General features: G+C 48.3%; 1 long non-coding RNA gene across 1 annotated transcript; it reads left to right on the top strand.

Moving 5' to 3' along the window:
- The first annotated feature begins 806 nt into the window (after window positions 1-806).
- Window positions 807-5,462, top strand: LOC140419963 (uncharacterized). The gene is made up of 2 exons (XR_011946113.1): window positions 807-887; window positions 3,333-5,462. It is a non-coding gene; the product is annotated as an uncharacterized lncRNA (long non-coding RNA).
- Window positions 5,463-6,206: the final 744 nt, after the last annotated feature.

Below are 6,206 nucleotides of genomic sequence, written 5' to 3'. Positions count from 1 at the left end.
ATAGAGACTTTAATGGGTGTGATAGGATTGACATCATCAGGGTGGCATAGTGGTCAGCACTGCTGCCACACGGTGCTGAGGACCCGGGTTCACTCCCGGCCCTGGGTCACTGTCCATGTGGAGTTTGCACATACTCGCCGTGTCTGCGTGGGTCTCACCCCCACAACCCAAAAAGATGTGTAGGTTAGGTGGATTGGCCATGCTAAATTGCCCCTTAATTGGAAAAAAATAATTAGGTACTCGAAATCTATATTAAAAAATGTTTTTTTTTAAAGTCATCGCTGTGATTACAGAATAGAAATTCACAACTGACAATTCTAGTTGTTACGGAAAATCCTTCTTCCTCTCAAACTATAAATATTTGACCCCCACCCATGCTCTCCTCATTATTGATTTTGACACTAATTTATCCTTCTGTCCTCCTGCTTTCCCCCAAGTCTCCTCCCGTGAAGATGCTGACTCTCGGATTCAGTTTCACACTCACCTATTGCCCTCCCCAGGTGCTGAGGGCGAACGTCACAATCAATCCCCGTGACGACTAACATGTACTTTGTGTCAGGGTGAGGTCACTGCCCCTCCTCCACTTTTCACCCCAGTCCCAGGAGTTTGGACAGTGTCGGCCGCAGCTCCCACAATCCCCCGCGCTAGGGAAACCGCTCTATTCACCGCACGGGCGGGTGATCAGGTACTGCGCATGTCCAAGGCTGAGGGGAAGCTGCGCATGTGTGGAGGAAAGCCCGCCCCTGGCCTTCCTGCTGAGGTATTGATCAATGGGAAACTGGGAGGACCGGAAGGACTTTGGTCCTCCAGCCAATCAGAAGGCAGACGTTGTGTTAATGAAGATTGACCATGACACAGACTGAAACCTCTTCCTGTCTCCAACATCTGTGAGTAAAACACTTTCCTTTCTCCCCTTTTCCATTTCTTTTCTCATTCTCACCTTCAATTGATCACTTGCAGCAACTGAAGGGAAAGGAAGTGAATCCGGGGAGGGTGCAGACTCTGGAAAGCTTGGCCCAGGTCTCTCTCTCTCTCTCTCTCTCTCTTAAAGACATTGACATCCTTTGCTCCCTCAGCTTGACACATCTATTTGTTTGGCTAAAAGGGTGGTTTCTTTCCTAATGTTCACAATTAAAAGGGTTGGTTTCCCCAGAGTTCTCCCTGTGTCTATGCGGGTTTCCTGCAAGTGCTCCGGTTTCCTCCCACAAGTCCCGAAAGACGTACTGTCTGGTAATTTGGACATTTTGAATTTTCCCTCTGTGTACCGGAACAGCACGGTAGCATAGTGGTTGGCACAATTGCTTCACAGCTCCAGGGTCCCAGGTTCGATTCCCGGCTTGGGTCACTGTCTGTGCGGAGTCTGCACGTTCTCCCCGTGTATGCATGGGTTTCCCCTGGGTGCTCCGGTTTCCTCCCACAATCCAAAGATGTGCAAGTTAGGTGGATTGGTAATGCTAAATTGTCCTTAGTGTCCAAAATTTCCCTTAGTGATGGGTGGGGTCACTGGGTTATGGGAATAGGGTGGAGGTATAGCCTTGGGTAGGGTGCTCTTTCCAAGATCCGGTGCAGACGCGATGGGCCGAATGGCCTCCTTCTGCACTGTAAATTCGAGAACAGGCGCCGGAATGTGGCGACTCGGGGCTTTTCACAATAATTTCATTGCAGTGTTAATGTAAGCCTACTTGTGACAATAAAGATTATTATTATTATTGGAGATGGCTAAAATTTAAAGGAACAGTAAATACATGTCGGACAGAGATATGTCGAGTGTTTTTACATGGTACAGATTAGATATATTATGAAAATAAATTACTGTGGATGCTGGAATCGTAAACAAAAACAGAAAATACTGGACAATCTCAGAAGGTCTGACAGCATCTGTGGAGAGAAAAGGGAACTAATGTTTCGAGTCTGGATGACTCTTTGTGACAGTTAGAGAGAACTGGAAATGGGGTCAGATTTGTACTGTAGTGGGGGAGGGGTGGAATGGAGCGGTGGGGGTGGAATGGAGCGGTGGGGGTGGAATGGAGCGGTGGGGGTGGAATAGAGCGGTGGGGCTGGATAAGGACCAGCAATAGGTGGAGATATAGACAAAGATGTCGAGAACAGAAGATAAAAGGAATGCAAATGGTGGTAATTAAGGCTAAGTAGGGTGCTGATAGTGGTACATAAAAAGGTTAGAATGTGTGAATGGCAGAATAAAGGTGAGCAGTGTGCAAAGGGCAACTTGAAATAATTCGAATGGGGGGAGGGGAGGAGAATAATGGGGAGGGAAAAAACGATCAATGGAAGAAATTAAAACAAAAATAAATTGATAGATAAAAATGGGGTAAAGGTGGTGGAGAGTCTGAGGTTGTTGAACTCAATGTTAAGTCCGGAAGGGTGGAACATGCCTAATCGGAAGATGAGGTGCTGTTCCTCCAGTTTGCGCTGGGCTTCACCTCAACATTGCAGCAGGCCAAGGACGGACATGAGGACTGAGAGCAGGGCGGTGAGTTGAAATGGCAAACGACAGGAAGGTCTGAGAACTGCTTGCGGATGGACCGGAGGTGTTCTGCAAAGTCTGGAAAAATATATTCATTTTGCTTCGGTTTGCACCCCTCTATCACCTCCACATGGTCTATCTCCGACACTTCCCTTTCCTTCCTTGACCTTTCTATTTCAATTTCTGAGATAGACAGTCCACTAATATCCACCACAAACCTACCGACTCCCACAGCTACGCCGACTACAGCACTTCACATCCCACATCCTGTAAGGACTTCATCTCATTCTCTCAGTTCCTTCACCTCCGTCGCATTTGTTCCGATGATGCCACTTTCCAAAACGGTGCTGCTGACATGTCTTCATTCTTCCTGAACCGTGGCTTCCCACCCACTGTGGTCGACGGGGCTCTCAACCGTGACCGACCCATCTCCCACACCTCTGCCCTCCCCCTCACTCCTCTCTCCCAGAACCAGGGAGTGAAGGTATCGAGAGATATGGGGGATAGTTTTGGAAAATGATGCTGAGGTAGATCGGCCAATGCTCTCATTGAATGGTTGAGCAGGTTCAAATGGCCGACTGCAGCTCCGATTTGTTGTGGTCCCTGTGTCCAGGCCAGGAAGCAGTGAGCATGGATCTGTCAATCAGCCTGAATCAGCACCTTCAGGAGAATTGGGAGGGTGAATATTAGGTACAGCAGAGTGAGAATGGATGGAGAATGTGTGGGACGGAGATTTACAGATGTTGCGGAATGCAAGAGAAAAGAAAGTTCCAGAGAAACTAGAATAGTTTGTTCTGAATTTCTATCCTGCACTGACAGTGATGTCTTTTGTAAATTGTTTTAACAGGAGATTCAAAGAGGACAAATTACAGACAGAAATCTAATACATGTCGTCTGGATCTGACAGTCCCTCAATTCCTTGGGACCTGAATATCATTGGCCTTCGAATCTAAAGGAGAAATGTTTGCCTCATCTGTCAACTTGAAAAGATTTTAAACACCATTGTGACTGGAAAAGCACCGAGACACACACACCCGAGTGAGAGTGTTCCAGAGCACTGACTGTGGAAAGAGCCTTAACCAGTTACACAGCCTGAAAAAACATCGCACCATTCACAGCGGGGAGAGACTGTACACGTGTTCTGTGTATGGACGAAGCCTCAACTGATTGGCCGAACTGGACAGACATGAGACGACCCAAAACATGGAGAAACCATGGAAATGTGAGGACTGTGGGAAGGGATTCATAGCACCGTCTGTGCTAGAAATTCATCGACGCAGTCACACTGGTGAGAGGCCGTTCACCTGCTCTCAGTGTGGAAAAGGTTTCACTCTATTATCTGACCTGCAGAGACACCAGCGAGTTCACACTGGAGAGAGGCCGTTCACCTGCTCTCAGTGTGGGAAGGGATTCACTCAATTATCTGACCTGCAGAAACATCAGCGAGTTCACACTGGGGAGAGGCCGTTCACCTGCTCTCAGTGCGGGAAGGGATACACTCAGTTATCCCACCTGCGGAGCCACCAGTGGGTTCACACTGGGGAGAGGCCGTTCACCTGCTCTCAGTGTGGGAAGGGATTCACTCAATTATCTGACCTGCAGAAACATCAGCGAGTTCACACTGGGGAGAGGCCGTTCACCTGCTCTCAGTGTGGGAAGGGATGCACTCAGTTATCCCACCTGCAGGCACACCAGCGAGTTCACACTGGGGAGAGGCCATTCACCTGCTCTCAGTGTGAGAAGAGATTCTCTCGGTTATCCACCCTGCAGCGCCATCAGCGAGTTCACACTGGGGAGAGGCCATTCATCTGCTCTCATTGTGGGGAGGGATTCACTTGGTTATCCAGCCTGCGGACACACCAGCGAGTTCACACTGGGGAGAGTCCGTTCACCTGCTCTGAGTAGGTGAGATATTCAGTGATCCATCCCAACTATGGAGACACCGCCAAGTTCTCAATGGGGCGAGGCCGTTCTTCTGCTCTCAGTGTGGGAGAGACTTTGTGTTTCATCGCACATGCTCACACACCAAGTTCACAATTGATTACAGGGGTTGGATTCCGCTGGTCTGCTCTCAATCGCATCCAGGACTGCATTTTGTTAATTGTGTCAGTTGATCAATAGGGATGGGCGGAGGGTTTCTTCCTGCTGGACTGGTTTGTCTCACAAAATTGCCTCCAGTCGGCTGATGATCATTGAGCCATGTTGTGAATTCCTGGCTTCAACTTTCACGAGGATCACAGAGCGAAATAGTGTTTGGTGGTGTAGCCATCTGGGATGGCCACTTACAAAGAAACATGGACATTTGCAAAGCCTCAAGGGAAATATGGCCAATGTAAGATTCAGGCAGGCTCAGAGCCTAAATGTATATTTGTAAGCAGAAGCAGACGGGATCGAAACCGCCAGCCGATTTGCATGCTAATGACCCATTTCCCTAAGATAAAGGAACTGGTACTCAGGTATCCAATACAATTCCAGACATTTCGGTGCCACTCCCTTTACTCGGGAAGCATAAACTCAGGACCCGCCCAGCCATCAAAGCACCCGCTCCTTTATTGGCTCAAATCGAAGGCAGTGATCGAGGACTGCCGAATTATTGGGTCCAAACTGGAGGACCGCCCAAAAGAGTGCGAACCCCCCCCCCCCCCCCCCAAGGATAAAGAGAGACACTGCCATGTGTTCGGTCTCTTTTGGACCTGGCGCTCCGGCAACGTCGGACTCCATCTGTAGCACCACGACCAGAAGCAAGTTCAAGTTCAACGCTCGCTACCATGCGGATGAGCCGAGCTGAACCACAGTTACTTCTCCAGACCCAGCAGATCCAGATTCGAGCAAAGACCACTGTTCCTCTGACCTAAGCCGGATGCCTGAAGTTAAGTACAGGTTGTCATAGTGATAGGTGTAATTTAGCTCGTAGTGTTTATGTTGCATGCGTAAGTTAATCTTGTGTGTAAATAAAGTATTATTGATCTTGAACTAACTAACTGGTTGTTTGGGTCTTTGATCGATATCCGATTGAACCTTGTGGCGGTATCATTTGATACCTGGTGACTCTGAAAGCATATCCTATTCATATCTAGATTAAGAAGGGCAACCTTATTAGCTGCCATATTTATAGCAAGTAAATATAGCAACAGTGGTTGGAAGATATTTAGTTCCCATTTCTGTTTGGATCCCCCTAAAGCATGCCACCTTGCCATGGAGATGGGCAATGGAGGGTACATGGATCTTTTGTTTAATTTATCTCGGTGTTTCTCGCAGAAGAAAATTATCAAGCTATGGGGCAGGTTGTCTGACATGGACTGAGAAACAACATTAAATGGTGTGATGGGAGACAGGCAATAACTAATATTACAGGGGATTGGTTAGCTCAGTTGGCTGGATGGCTGGTTTGTGATACTGAGCGACACCAACAGCGTGGGTTCTACTCCATACCAGCTGAGGTCATCCAAGAAGGCCCTGCCTCCTCAACATTGCCCCTCGTCTGAGGTGTGGTGACCCTCAGATTAAATCACCACCAGTCAGCTCTCTCTCTCTTTCTCACAAAGGGGGATGCTCTTACGAAATTCTGACAGTGGTACCAGCCAGTAACAAGGTTAAGATAAGGGAGTTATGTATACACGAGACCCAAGGATGGTCGATGAGGGGGTCTGGAAGGCATCATGAGTTCATGAGTAACCCCCTAGCTGTCCATGAGCTGATCACTCAGTTCCCTGCTGCCCAG

This window comes from Scyliorhinus torazame, chromosome 5 (genome assembly GCF_047496885.1).
Source record: "Scyliorhinus torazame isolate Kashiwa2021f chromosome 5, sScyTor2.1, whole genome shotgun sequence".
NCBI classification, from domain to species: domain Eukaryota; kingdom Metazoa; phylum Chordata; class Chondrichthyes; order Carcharhiniformes; family Scyliorhinidae; genus Scyliorhinus; species Scyliorhinus torazame.
Note: the sequence above shows the minus strand (reverse complement) of the source record. Positions and strands in the feature narration are given on the sequence as shown.